The 15024-nt window shown below is 47.8% G+C and overlaps 1 pseudogene; it reads left to right on the top strand.

The window, feature by feature from the left end:
* Positions 1-8760: 8760 nt before the first annotated feature.
* Positions 8761-9046, top strand: LOC118143213 (U6 snRNA-associated Sm-like protein LSm1 pseudogene; annotated as a pseudogene).
* The last annotated feature ends 5978 nt before the right edge of the window (positions 9047-15024 follow it).

Raw genomic sequence — 15024 nt, 5'->3', positions numbered from 1 at the left:
GGACAACGAGACAACATGAGTCTGGCAAAAGTGCTGAAGGACATGCAGCTGGCAGGTGGCAAAGCTGGGAGTTTGAGCCAGGCGGTCTGACAGGGACTTTCTTGCCCACAGTGCCATGCCACCTGGGTGTGGGGAGCTTCATTTCTTCCTGTGGATTGATGATATGGGAAAAGGAGGATGGAGAAACAGGATGCTTCTTGGAGAATCCAAGCATTCAGAAAGGAGGAGAGAAAGACTCCAGAGGAAGGGCAGCTTTGGAGCACCTGGAAGGAAGGAATGGTCCAGAAAGGAGGAGCAGAATTGAGAGTATTCCTGGGTCAGGGTCCAGGAGGCTGTGGGGTAGCAGGAAGTGGAGAAGAGCCCAGGGAGGGGCTGCCAGAATGACTGGGGTGGGTCTGGCAGGCAAAAAGCATGGGGACCTTAAGACCAATGCCATGAACATGGCACAGCTCAGCTCACGGGGCACCACTTACCAGGAAGCCTAGGTGACGAGTGGCCTCTGGGCTTGGGCAGCATGAAGATCTGGCTTAGAGGAGCAGCCAACTCACTGGATGAAAGAAGAAGAGGGTATATGCAGAATAGCCTGATAAATGCTTTAATGCTCTGCCAAGCCAGCTGGGAAAGAGAGGCTCCATAACCGGAACTTGCCTGGATGGCACAAGCACTCTTCCTAGTAATGAAAGTTGGTACATTGCAAAATAGCAGGCATGATTCTAGGTTCTTCAGGTGTAAGACCCAATGCCTGTTTGCCTAGTGTGCTTCCTTCCCCATCCTCTTTCTGATCCTATATGAAACTATCCTTTACACACACACACACACACACACACACACACACTCTCTCATACTTCCAGTTATCTTCTGCTACCTAACATATTACCCAAAACTGAGTGGCTTAAAACAACCAATTTGTCATGCCCTCAAGTTCTGTGGCTCAGAAATTGGGAAAGGGCACAGCTGGGACAGCTTGTCTTTGCTTACATGACTGAGTCTTCATTCAGGAAGTCTCAGTCTTGGGGCAAGAATCGTCTTGAAGCAACTTTATTCACATGTCTGGTGGTTGATGTTGGTTGTCAGCCAGCTTGGATCTCAACTGGGGCTGTCAGTCAGGATACCCACGTTCAGCCTCTCTGTGTGGCCTGGGCTTCCTCACAACATGGCAGCCTTGATCCTCTTAAACAGGATCACAGATCTCCAGAGGTGAATATCTCAAAAGGTAAAATGTGAAAGCTGCAAGTTTCTGAGGCTGGGCCCAGAAAAGAGGAGAAGGTTACTTTTGCCATATTCTGTTGGTTGAGGAAGCCACAAAGATCCACCCAGTTTCAAGGGAAAAGGACATAAACTCAACTATGAGATGGGAGGAGTGTGTAAAGTAGGTTCCTTTTGCACTGGTTACCAACTTGTCTGAGTCTGGAGAGACAGAACAACCACACACACCACAAGGTATATGAAGCAGATTTAGTACTTATAGACAGAAGACTGGGATCCATTGTGAGCTGGTCCCCCAAGGCTCAAGAAAGCTGCCCAAGGCAGATATGAGCCTCAGCTGCACATGCCCTACCTACACCACAGCTGAGTGACTCGGAATGGCAGCCCACCCCAGGTTATTATATATGTCAGGACAATGAGACTCACAGGGCTAAGGCTTGGAAGGGCTTGCTTCCTGGGGAGAGAGGAACCAAACAGCTAGGGCAGCTAGGATTAAATATGTGACCCAAGCAGAGCCATTTGAATTTTTTCTGATGTTGGTCTATGGATTAGGGAGAGGAATCTTCTGGGAGGATACATGTCTGGGCCTGCTGGGGACCCTCTCAGGTCAGCTAGGGCAAGCCTGCCTTAGGCATGATTCCAGGCAGACACATGCAGAGCTGGGAGTTAGAGAGAGACAGGCAGGGGCGGACCACATTGCTTGAGCCTCTGGGTAGTGTCATGCCCCTAAGTCAGTCCTGCCCAGGATTTTTATGTTTCTGGCATAACTGAGAGAATTTTTTCCAATAGACCAGGTGACAGGGATGATTAGACCATGAAGGTAGCGAAAGAACCAAGATTTGGAGTCCCAGGACTCATTCTGTGGAGGAGAAATTTCCAGAGGGAAAGCAGAATATCTCCAGGGAAGAAATAGTGAGAGATGCTTTGGGGAGTCCCCACCCCCATGAAGTCTGTCATTCCTATCTCTTCCTCTCCTCCCATGATGATCTGATTTGCAAAATAATCCAAGAATCATGGAGATAACGTCAGAGTTGGGTAATTAAGGGTATCTGCTTCCCATTCCTGTGATACCGAGCAAGCCACTGAATCTCAGTGTTCTCATATAAAATATGGAGATTGGGGTTGTTTGAGGATTGAATGAGGTGATGGATGTGAATCTCTGATAGCAGCACTGGGGACACAGTGAACTCGTGAGGACTGAAAACTGTTCCATGAGCTCCTTGGGCGGTCAAGACTCCTTTGATATTAGCACAAAGATTGAGGTGTCAGCATCTCCCAAACAACTTCAGCTCTGCCCAGGCTTCTCTCAGTGCTGCCTGTGGAACGATTGGAAATGACAAGAGGCGGTCTTGCAAATTGATATGTATGGGCAAATGGTAATTTCCTTAACAAACAGGCACACACAGCAGGACAGATTCCTCCAGGGCTCAGGAGCTGCAATGGGAACACCCAGTAAACCAGGACTGGTGGATAAAGCCCAGAGTGTCCTCCCCACCTTCCTCATGTTAATGAGCTGACAGATTTCAATCACAAGCCCAGTGGAAGGACGTGAATGGTGAAGTTTGACAGTGGTCTTAAAACCAAAATAGCAATACATACAGAGAGTGTGCAAGGTGCACGGGCATCTTCACACCCCCGCACACCTCCTGACAATGGCCAGAGTTTGCAGGAGAGGAACAGGAGGAGGCTGGGAGGAAGGGAAAGGATTATTTGGGGAGTGAAACGAGGAAGGTCCTGCAGAATGAGCTGTTGTCAGTTCCCTTTGGGACAGGAAGGGTTTACCTGGTTGCGTTGTAATGGTATCTCTGCTCCAACCAGCTCAGGCAGTTTGTAGATTTGTGAATAGTCCCATGTGACCTTCAGGTCTCATCCTGAAAAATGGGCACAACAATACAGGCTTTCCATACCTACTGGCAGTTTTAGGAGCACCAGCGTGGATACTCAGGTGTGGAAGCAAAAGCAATGTGGAAAATGCAGGTCCTATGGCCACTGGCAGACTTCCAGACTATTGGAGCTGGAGGATCATGGAATTCAAACCGACCCCCTAGTTTTACATTTGAGAAGAATAAGGCCCAGGGACAGGAAGGCGGTTGGTTGCCCGGCATCCTCAAATGAATTAGTGAGGGAGAAGGAGGCTTGATGCTGAGCCACGTGATCCTTGCTTTCCCCTCATTGTTCAGTTTGTTTCCTTCCTGGCAGTCCTATCTGGTCAGATCCCCAACGTGCCTGTGGCTGGTGATGAGGTAGGAGGCAGGACTTGACTCAGGAGGCAGGACTCAACTCCAGAGGCAAGGCTTGGATACAAGACTTAATTGAGGACTGGCTAAAACAGGGACAGGAGGTGAGCACCTCCCTGTAAGGCATGTCCACCCATGTGCCATGTCGGCATGCTGTTGCCATGGTGACAACCAGAAGTTACCATCCCTTTCCGTGGCAATGACTTGATGACCCAGAAGTTACCACACCTTTTTTAGAAATGTCTGCACAATCTTCCCCTTAATTTGCATATAATAAAAAGGTGTGCAAATATGACTGCAGAAGTGCCTCTGAGCTGCTACTGTGGGCACAGGGCCTCTGGGGTAGCCCTGCTCTGCAAGAAGCAGTGCCTCTGCTTTTGCTGGACACAGCTGCTTCAATAAAAGTTGCTGTCCAACACCACCAGCCTGACCTTTAATTCTTCCCTGGGCAAAGCCAACAACTCTCCTGGGCTAAGCCCCAATTTGGGGGCTCACCCGCCCTACGTCATTGAGTCTAGTTGAGTGGAGCATGGGCTTGTCCACCATGCACTGATGGTCACTTTGGGTCCTCTGGGTGGTCTGGGAAGTGATGCCCCTGTTTTATTAATACTTTAATTATCATATATGTTGATGCTTTTGTTCACTGCATAACTGATAGTGTATGGTCTCCCTGTTGGCCTCCCATCAGTGTGAGCCCAGACTTCCCTGGCTGTGGTGAAGTTTGTTTCTCAGATTATAAGGGTAGATTAAGCACTCTGCAAGCCCTCCTTCTCCAACTGGTAGCCCATGAATTAAAAGGGTTTGAGAAGAACCAACATAGAAGTGGTAATAGACTCTATTTCTAGATGAGCCAGGTAGTTCCAAAGGTACTATTCATTCATCCTTCCAGCAATAAATATATACACCATCTATGTGACCCTGCTCACCTTCTCTCACCACATCTCACATCTCATTATATCTGGTGTCACGAGAGACACCAGAGGAAAGGAGCATGGTTGACTTGGGAAAGTGCATTCTTAATTTTGGAGATAAAATCCCTCCTGGTGGGAGACAAGGAGAGGTTATCATCACCATAATCGCAGTGGAGCACTGTAAGGGCCTAAACTGGTCTCCCAGGCTCCCCTCCCACCTCCCAGCCACTTCTCCACAGAGCAGTTGTATTAGTCAGGGTTCTCCAGAGAAATGGAACCAATAGGAGATGTACATACATATCTTTGGTTTGTGTGTGTGTGTGTGTGTGTGTGTGTGTGTGTGTGTGTATTTATTTATTTGTTTTAAGGAATTCATCCATGTGATTATGGAGGCCGACTAGTCCCAAGATTTACAGTTAGCAAGCTGGAGATTCAGGAGAGCTGATGGTGTAGTTCCAGTTCAAGTCCAAAGACCTGAGAACCAGGAGAGCCAATGGTATAGTTCCAACCTGAGGGCTGGTAGGCTCTATACCTAGAAGGAGCCATTTCAGTTCAAATCCAAATGGAAGAAAGAACTTAGGTTCCAGTTGGAAGGCAGTCAGGCAGGAGGAACTTCCTCCTATTTGTAGGAAGGGCAGCCTTTTTGTTCTATTTAGATTTTTGATTTTTGATTTTATTTTATTTTTTTTTGCCAACCCAGTCTATTTCCAGGTCCATTTAATGTGTGAGTCTCTGTCCCTGGTGCTGAACACAATAGATTCAGGCGGGCACCTGGGTTTTGGGAGGGGGACACCTCTGGGGTTCATCCCCATTAAGGAGGGCCATCTGCTATACTCAGTCTACTGATTCAAATATTAATCTCATTCAGAAGCACCAAGACTAACGTTTGACCAAATTCCTCAGCACGCCAGGCCCCAATCAAAGTTTTTAAATTGCTGGAATGGTTTATTTTCATTATAAACATTAATCAGGTCATATCACCCCCATGCTTAAGATCCAAACACCTTACATGACCTACAAGGTCCCCTCCCACATCTCCAATTTTATTTCCCCCATATTCCTTTCGCTCACTACATTTCATCCATACTGACCTCCTTCCCATTTTTTTTTTTTTTAACAAGATCTTGCTCTGTTGCCCAGGCTGGAGTGCAGTGGCACAATCACAGCTCACTGGAGCCTCAACCTCCCAGGCTCAAGCAACCCTCCCACCTCAGCCTTCTGAGTAGCTGAAACTGCAGGTGTGCACCACCACACCCAGCTAATTTTGTTTATTTTTGGTGGAGATGTGGTTTCCCTATATTGCCCAGGTGGATCTCAATCTCCTGGGCTCAAACAATTCTCCCACCTCAGCCTCCCAAAGTGCTGAGATTACAGGTTTGAGCTACCATGCCTGGCCCTTCCTATCTTCTGACACCACATTTCTTTCCATCTCAGCACCTCTGCAGTTCTGCACCTTTTGAGGGATGCATTCCTGCTAGATCTTCACAAGTCCAGCTCCTTCTCATTGTTCAAGTCAAGGCAAACATCACCTCCTCAGAGAGGTCTTCCCCTATCATCCTAGCTAAAGTAATTCTCGCTCAAGCACTATAGAGCCCATCACTCTGCTTATTTTCTTCACAGCACGTAGAACAAACTGAAACTTTCCTAGTTATGGATATGTTCATTGTTCATTGCCTTCCCCTCCCACTAGAATGTAAACTCCCTTAGAGCAGAGGATTTATTGGGTTCTTTTTTATAATTCCAGCTCTTACTGCACAGTAGGATTTAAGCAAATAGTAGTTGAATGAATTAATTAATTGATGGTGGCACCATTTTAAAGGAAAGATTTTAAAGTAGCTTTTCTTCACCCTCTTAGGAAAGACTTTTTGTGTCTATGTTTCAGAAAATAAGGTGGGTCACAGTGGTTCTGTTCTTTTACCCATGTGATGCACTGGCAACTCTAACTATGAGAAACCCCATTTACCTGGGCATTCACTTAAGTGCAGGTCCCTTGGGAAGCACCTGGATTGGAAGAAGGAGGTGGCAGTAGAAGGGAGGTAAATGCGGGGTGTTTTCCAAACCAATCTTCTCATCACACATACATTTTTAATGCTGTCAGAATTTAATTTGTTATACAAAGCTGGAAGCAGTAGCGTTGTGTGTAAATAGCAAACCGTGGGCAGACTGCTTTCCTCAAATACGTTTTTTTTTTTTCCGTCTCCCCAACCCAGTCTATTTCCATCTCCATTTAAATGTGTGGGTCTCTGTCCCTGGTGCTGAAACAATAGAGTCAGCCGGGTACCTGGGCTTTGGGAGGGGGTCACCTCTGTCCGAGGTGCTGGAACGCCCTCCCTTCTACCTCTCATGGAGCTGTCCGCAGTGTGGTCACTGTGCCCTGCCATTGCTGGGTCATGCTGCAATGATAGCTGCAGGAAATCACAAGGCTCGTTTGCAATCTCTTGAAGTTCATCCAGGCGCTGCTACTGCAGCCATCCTGTTCTGCTCCAGGGAGAGGGACTATGGGATTCCAAGCCCTTTTGGCAGCTCCACGAAGTGTGTCCAGCCTCAGGTGTTGTGAACCCATCAATAATGCCAGGAGAAAGGGCAGAGGGGCCACAGATCTCGGTTCACCACCTCCACTTAGTATGACACCTGCCAGTCCAGCCTTAGGTTGCCTAGTCTGCGGTGGCACCTCGGCAGGAATCCATGTGTCCAACGGGCAGATACGTTTCCATTTGCCTCAAGATGGAAAATAAGGAATAATCTCTGTAAATCTTGTGGCCCACAAGAAGTAAATGACAGATAATAACTTGGATTTTGGAATGACAGGGTGACCATTTAAAAACATTTATTGATCAGTCATGGTGGGTGGCTCACACCTGTAATCCCAGCACTTTGGGAGGCTGAGATGGGTTGGACCACCTGAAACCAGGATTTCAAGACCAGCCTGGTCAACATGGTGAAACCCTGCATCCAGTAAGAGTATAAAAGTAGCCGGGCCTGGTGGTGCACACCTGTAGTCCCAGCTACTCGGGAGGGAGGCTGAGGTAGGAGAATCCCTTGAACCCAGGAGGGGGAGATTGTGCCACTGCACTCCAGCCTGGGTGGCAGAGTGAGACTCCCCCTGAAAAACATTGCTGAAAATTTTGAGATATAACATATAAAGGACACAAATGTTAAGTGCACAGCTTAAAGAATGTGTGCATGTGTGTGTGTGTAACCACCATCCAGATACAAACACATAACATTTCCAGCCTGCTCCTGCCCTGTGCCACCTAACAGGCAGCAATTTCCACCAAAGGTAACTACTTTTCTTCTATCTGTCACCATAGATCAGTTTTTCCTGTTCTCAAACTTCATGTAAATGGGATTATTCCATAGGCGCCCTTCTAGGTTTGACTTCTTTCACTCAACATCATGTCTTCAGATTCATCTATGTTGCTGTGTATAAAGCAGTTCATTCTTTTATTCTTTTTGTTGCTGTTTAATACTGTTGTGTGCATAAACCACATTTTTATCTATCCATTCTACTGTTGATAAATATTTGGGTTGTTCCCAGTTTGAGTCTATTATGAATAAAACTTTGAATACTTTTGTGCATGTCTTTTGATGAACAAAGCACTCGGTTTTGTTGAATACATACCCAGGAGTGAAACTGCTGAGTCGTGGTATATACCTATGTTTTCAAAGTGGTTGTATCAGTCTACAAACATTGCTTGAAAAAAAATTAATTTATCCTTCCTGATTGTACCTCTTCTGTGTTATCTTGATCAATGGAGATGTTCTAGGGAGAGGCTCTGTTTAAATAGTTGTGGCTTTAGAGTTTTCTAGGGTACTCTATTGATCAATATTGATTAGATGACCATTCCCTATTAATCCCTCCCTAGAAACCATTCTTCTCACACATCTTTCTTCTCTTTGGCCATCACCACGACTGACTCCTGTAATGGGATCTGAATGAGATGGTGCAGAGTTAAGAAGAAATCACCTCCTTCTTTTCCTCCACACATCAGGCTAGAACGTGCCTGAGAGAAGACTCCAGCCAAGGAGAATCAGGAGTGTGGTCTTCACCCCAAGTACCCTGGATGAGTCCTAGGGCTCCAGATAGGTAAAGGCCAATTAAAAATCTGCAAGGAGCCTAGGTGTAATGGCTCATGCCTGTAATCCCAGTACTTTGAGAGGCTGGAGGATTGCTTGAGACCAGGAGTTCAAGACCAGCCTGGGCAACATAGGAAGACTCCCATCTTTACAATAAATAAAAAAAAATTGTGGGGAAGCCCCAGTGGCTGAAATCCAGGGCAGAAGTGCTCATCCCGCTCTGGATTCTGGGCTTGGTCCCACCAAGGCAGTGATTTCAGTAGGAGGGAGGATGTTTTGGACACGCTGGTCCCCTGCCGCTGTGTACTGCAGCTTTACTTCAGCTCAAAATGAACGATATGCCTGGCACTGCTAGCCTCATCAAGGACATTGACAAGAAACATTTGGTCCTTCTTTGAGATGGGAGGACGCTTATAGGCTTTTAAAGAAGCATTGATCAATTTAGACTTGGAAAAGGAGAGTGACACACCCTTCCAGCAAGTATCCATTGAAGAAATTGTAGAAGAGCAAAGGATGGATCAGCAGACCAAGCTGGAAGCAGAGAAGCTGAAAGTGCAGGCCCTGAAGGACTGAGGTCTTTCTATTCCTCGAGCAGATACTCTGGATGAGTATTAAGTCTTTTGCCCAGAGGCTGGTGCTGTTGAAGAGTAGGGGCTGTCACTTAGTGAAAGTCACATCCTGGCCACCCCACACAGTTGATCAGAGATTGTAGAGTTTTGAAAGTCACTTTTATTTTTGATTACTTTACACATGCAGCACGAAGAAATCATGTAGGTGGGTTTTTTAAAATAATAAAATCATTGTTTAAAGAAACAGTGACATAGACTCCTTCACATGTCACTGTGGTGCCAGCAATGACTTCTTCATATTGTTCTTCATATCCCAAAATAGAGTTTATAGGCACAGTCTTCATTTACTTGTAAATAAAATATGAATCTCAAACAAAAAAACTAGTGGGATGTGGTCCTAGCTACAAAGGTGACTGAGGTGGGAGAATCACTTGAGCTGGGGAGGTCAAGACTGCAGTGAGCCAAGACCATGCCACTGCACTCCAGCCTGGACAACAGAGTGAGACCCTGTCTCAGAAATAAATTCTGCAAGGAGCTCTCTGCTCCAAAAACAGAAGTGGGCAATTAGGGGAAAAGAGCAAGCTCCCCCTTTGTTCTTGCTTCTCACCTTTTCCTTCGATTCTATGAGATTTGGGGACAACATATCTACTGCCAGCGTATGTATAGTGTTTATATAACTTTAGGGTCAAACTGGGACTGTTTCATAGACAGCTCAACAATCTCAGGAGCATACATGGAGTACTTTATGGACTGTCCTAAACATTGATCTGTTCATTAGAGCACCCAGTGCTGAGTTCACCTTATCCTGCTGCTGTCCTCTCTGATGCTGGGGTCATGAGATTTCTAATCACACACTGACTCCTCTGTAAAATCAATCTCTGTGTGTGTGTTTCTGTTTCTCTCTGTCTGTATCTCTGCCTGTCTGTTTCTGCCTCCCTGTCTCTCTGTCTTTGTCTCTCTCTTTCTCTCTCTGCTATTTCTGTCTATATTTCTCTGTCTCTTTCTCTGCATGTCTCTGTCTCTGTCCTGTTTTTTTTTTTTTTAATGTTTTTTTTTTTTTTTTTAGATGAGATCTTTCTCTGTTACCCAGGCTGGAGTGCAGGTATGCAATGATAGCTCACTGCAGCCTTGAACTCCTGGGCTCAAATGGTCCTCCTGCTTCAGCCTCCCAAAGTGCTGGGATTATAGGTATGAGCCATCCTGCCCAGCCACTCTCTGTCCTTTTGAACACTAAGTCTCTGTCATCCTCCTTGCTCCTTATCTCTGGACCTCTCTTTCTCCCTGTCTTCTTCTCCTCCCACTTCCTCTTCTTTGCTATACTCTTTGGAGAAAAGAGCTCTTGATCCAGAACAGCCCAAGTAGCTGGTGCAGAATAAAATGAACCTCCTGTGTCCTCCTCAGATGGAGCCAAAGATTTTTGCAGCCCTTGTAGAGGCAGCAGTAGAGATGGGTCATGTTTTATGCTTTGAGAGATGGGAGCAATCAGGGCTATGCCATCAGGACCACAGAACTTTCACCCTGCCTTTCTGAGTTGGGGTCAGGAGAGCTTTTGGCTGGGCTGAAGGTTAAAGGACTCCAAACTTAGGATGAGGAGGGCGCGTAGTATACATTCATGGTGGACTTTGGCTTGGATTTCCTTGTCCTGGAGACTTAGAGTCCAGGCAGGCATTGGTGAGCAAAGGGAAGGTACAGAGAGTTCATTCTAGGGCCCTGGGAATATTAGACGATCACGTAGATCTTTGACATGCTTTTAGGGCAGTTCTGAGTACAATCTGCAGGACAGGGAATCAGAGCTCTGCCTGTCTCAAGGTTATTTAATTGCTCCGTTAGCCATCAAGGCCACCTGCAGGTCACACAGGAAATAAGCTCAAAATGCAGCACAGCTGCAGGGGCCTCCCCGTGCCCACCAGCCCCTCTGGCCTAGTGACGGTCACTGTCAGCACTTTCCCTCTCTATGCAGATCGATAGGGCCCTTGGCTATGACCTCAGGTTCAATTATGGCTTCAATTATGGAATAAAGAGGCCGCTACAGTGCACCTACCTCTTATTAAAAATGCTGCACTGGGGGCTGCGGAGACTGGACCTGGGGGGAATCATTAGCCTGCTAATTTGAAATCAATTTAAAGTGCATTTGCTTAATGGTATGAGCATTGTGAATTATCTACAAATTGTTAATTTAGTTGAACGTGACACCAGATTTTTGTTTCGTAAATTGCATTTTGGGGTTGTCAAATGTGAGCATATGTGTCCTTCCTCCCCCTCAACCCCTGCCTTCTTCCTTTTTGTAAAAAAAAAAAAAAAAAAAAGGTTTGATTATCTGTCTTGTGGTCTGAGCTTGCGATCTTTCACTACTCAAAAGTCTTCAGCATTTGGAGTAATTGGGGCAAGAAGGACGCTGCCGAGAGCTTGCACACCTGTGACCCGCCCATACATCAGTGACAGCTCGGGGAGGAGGGTGGAGCAGAGGAGGCGTCAACCTTCTCCCAGCTGGCTCTGCCTGGCTCAGAGTGGGAGGTGGCTGTGCCCTCTTCTCTGTGGATCACTGCCTCTGTCTGGACCAGGAGACAGGAACATGTGCCCAAGAGGCATCCTCCCAGGATGAGTGAGCTCGGAGTGGTTAACAGGACTGTACGTTCTTTGCAGTCACTGCCATGGAACAAGGTTTTTGGCTTCAGTGGTGGCTTTTACAGGGTGAAGTGGGCACCTTCAGATATGAGGGGGCACTGGGTGGGCCCTTGCAGGCAGGCAGGGACTCTTAGTACCAAACTGGCTGGAATTCATAAGACTCTTCCCGAGCCACTGTTCCACGGCAGGCACTGTGTTAACACTGGAGGTCAAATGTGAACAAGGACCCTGCCCTCAAAAATAGCTATGTTGCCAAATCATCACTTGCTTTCATGGAGCCTTTGCTCTGTGCCAACTGCTTTTCAGCACTGCTGTATCGAATCCTCACCGCGATACTGGGTTAGGCGCATCCGTGGTCTCTTCTGATGGATGAAGTAATGATGAGTGGTTGATTGTACAAATTCCCCTCTGTCTCCCCATGCCTTTGCACCATCATTTCAAATTTCCTCCCATTAAGAGGTAGAGCCTATTCCTCCACCATCTGAACCTGGGGTGACCCAGGACTCACCTTGACAGCCGAGGGCGGCTGAAGTGATGTTGTGGCAGTGCTGATGCCAGGCCTGGGGAGGCTGCTAGTTCCCGAAGGCTGCCATAACTATAGAGCATAACCAGGTGGCTTAAACAACAGAAATGTCTTGTCTCACAGTCCTGGATGCCAGATTCTGAAATCAAGGCACAGATAGGTTCCAGGTCCATCTGAAACCTGACCGGGCGGGATTCCCTCCTTGCTTCTTTGTAGTTCCTGACACTCTGCTGGCCCTCCCTGGCTTGTGGGCACACTGACCTATTCTCCATCCTCATGTGGCATTTTTGTCCCAGTGTCATCACCTCATCTCCCCTGGGCCACATCTGTGTCTAAATTCCCTCTTTTTATCAGGATACCAGCTGTGTTCATTTGCTGGGGCTGCCAAAACACGTGCCACAGACTGGGGGCTTAACCCAGAAATGTTTTCTCCCACAGTTCCGGAGACTGTTAGTCCAAGATCAAGGTGTGGGCAGTGTTGGTTTCTCCTGGGCCTCTCTCCTGGGCTTGCACACAGCCGCCCTCTTGCCACCTCTGCACGTGGCTGTCAGTTCATTCTTTCAGGTCCTTAATGTCTCTCTGGGTGTCCTAATCCTCTCTTCTTAGAAGGACAGCAGTCAGATTGGATTGTGGCCCATCTGAATGGCTTCATTTTAACTTCATCACCTCTTTAAGGACCTTATTCTAAATACAGTCATATTCTGATATTCTGGGGATACAAATTTTGCAGTGCAGTGACACGATACAGTGGATAACTCTAGTCATGTTGGGATTAAGACCCACCCTAATGGGCTCATCTTAATAAGGTCACATCCTGAGATGCTGGGGGTTAGGACTTCAACATGGTTTTTTTTTTTGAGATGTAGTCTCACTCTGTGGCCCAGGCTGGAGTGCAACAGCACCATCTCGGTTCACTGCAACCTCCATCTCCTGGGTTCAAGCGATTCTCCTGCCTCGGCCTCCTGAGTAGCTGAGATTACAGGCATGTGCCACCACACCTGGCTAATTTTTAAAAATTATTTTTAGTAGAGACAGGGTTTCATCATGTTGGTCTGACTGGTCTTGAACTCCTGACCTCAAGCAATCCACCCACTTTGGCCTCCCAAAATGCTGGGATTACAGGTATGAGCCACTGCGCCCAGCACAACATGCTTTTTTGGGAAAATAAAATTCAGCCCATAACAGAAGGCCATGGGCGCTTCTCCTCACCCTCCAGGAACCCTGCTATTGCCCTGTGAACAAGCCCAAGCTAATTTGCTGGGTGGTGAGTGGCATATGACCCTGCGACCCCTGCTCTCCCGCCCCAACAGCCAGCTAAGCCCCCAAAGCAAAACCACCCAGTGAACCTACAGCTGACTGCGGACACACGAGGGAGCCCTGCCAGGGCCAGAACCCCCTGATGAGCCCAGCTTCTTTAGCGGCAGAATCACGGGCTAAATACATGGCTGTTTTAAGCCACTAGATGTTGACGTGGTTTGTTAGGCAGCAAGAGATAACTGATACCCAGGGGCTCAGAGAGAGCGGGAGGCTTGCACAGGTCACACAGCTACGGGTGGAACCTAGGTGTGTCTCAGGTTATGTCCCAAGGTATCAAGTTTTGCCAAAGTGTCTCTGGGACAAGGGCTCCCCTGGGTAGGACCTCTGGAATTCAGTGATCTAGGGACGAGATGGGAAGAGTCTTGCCTCAGCCTCATCATTTGCTGTGAGACCTAGGGAGAAGTCACTCCACCTTGCTAAGCCTCAGTTTTCTCATCTGTAGGATGGGGTGGTAACATGCCTGCCTTGCAAAGTCATGAGGAGCTGGTGAGATTCTTTCTGAATGAGACAGCCTCCTGTGAGGTGCAGAGCCTCTCTTCTTATTGTAGCAGTGCAACATATGCCCTCTGTCTCCTCCGATGCTGACCACATCACTGAGACCTTCTGAGCCACTGCTCCCTGGGAAGCATTCACACGGGGCGCAAACTGTCCTTGGAGTCAGCTGGCCTGGGTTTCGATCCCACCACTCGGTGAAAGTGGGTGAGTCACTTTCCCGTCTGAGAAGTGGGGTGCACCTTCTTCACGAGGTGGGTGTTTGGGAGGAAGTGAGCTTTTGGAGAGGAGGCCTGTGGAAGGGACTCGGTTATAGCTCAGCTTCCCTCCCTCAATCCCTCTGCTCTGGCTTCTGCCTGCTCCCTCTGAGGGAAGGCAGATCAGCCCTGAAGGCGCCCCAGCAGGCAGAGTGGAGTGGCCAGGGACAGCCCTGTAGGAAGCTCTTCTCATCTCCCCACGGAAACCAGGTAAGTACAAGCAGCATCCCGTCAGGTAGTCCTGGGCATTCATCTTCTGCTGACAATCTGCATTTTCACCTGGAGTTCCTTGAAGAAGAGGCAGAAGGAGGATGGGAAGCAGGGAAGCGTGGGCAGAGGTGGCTGGAGAGTGACAGATGCGGTGCCAGCTCCTCCAGCTGCAGCCAGGCCAAGCCAGGACACTGCTCTGCCCCAGTTCTGATGAGATTGTTCCCGTTGTACAGAAAGGCAGATGGAGGCTTGAAGGGATACAAAATGTATCCAGTCAATAGATTTTTATGATGAATAGACTATATGTGGGGAGAGAGCCAAGTAACAGGTCATTAACAACACAGGGCAGGGGAAGTGCAGTGCTGTGTGGTCATATCCCAATATGACTAACCCAGACTTGGGACTAATGAAGGCTTCCTGGAGGAAGCTGCGTCCTGAAGGAGAAGGAGAGGCTATGAAGGTGTAGCAGGTGCAGGAGGAGTGTTTAGGCAGTGAGGGAGCCACAGCTCGGCATGACTAAGGAACTGAAAAGTTGGTTCCCCTGAGGCCTGAGGTGCAACATGGAGGCAGTGGCAAGAGATAAAAATTCGGGTCAGTGAG

The sequence above is a fragment of the Callithrix jacchus genome, chromosome 7 (genome assembly GCF_049354715.1).
Source record: "Callithrix jacchus isolate 240 chromosome 7, calJac240_pri, whole genome shotgun sequence".
NCBI lineage: Eukaryota > Metazoa > Chordata > Mammalia > Primates > Cebidae > Callithrix > Callithrix jacchus.
The sequence above is the reverse complement of the archived record's forward strand: the minus strand, read 5'-3'. Positions and strand labels throughout refer to the sequence as shown.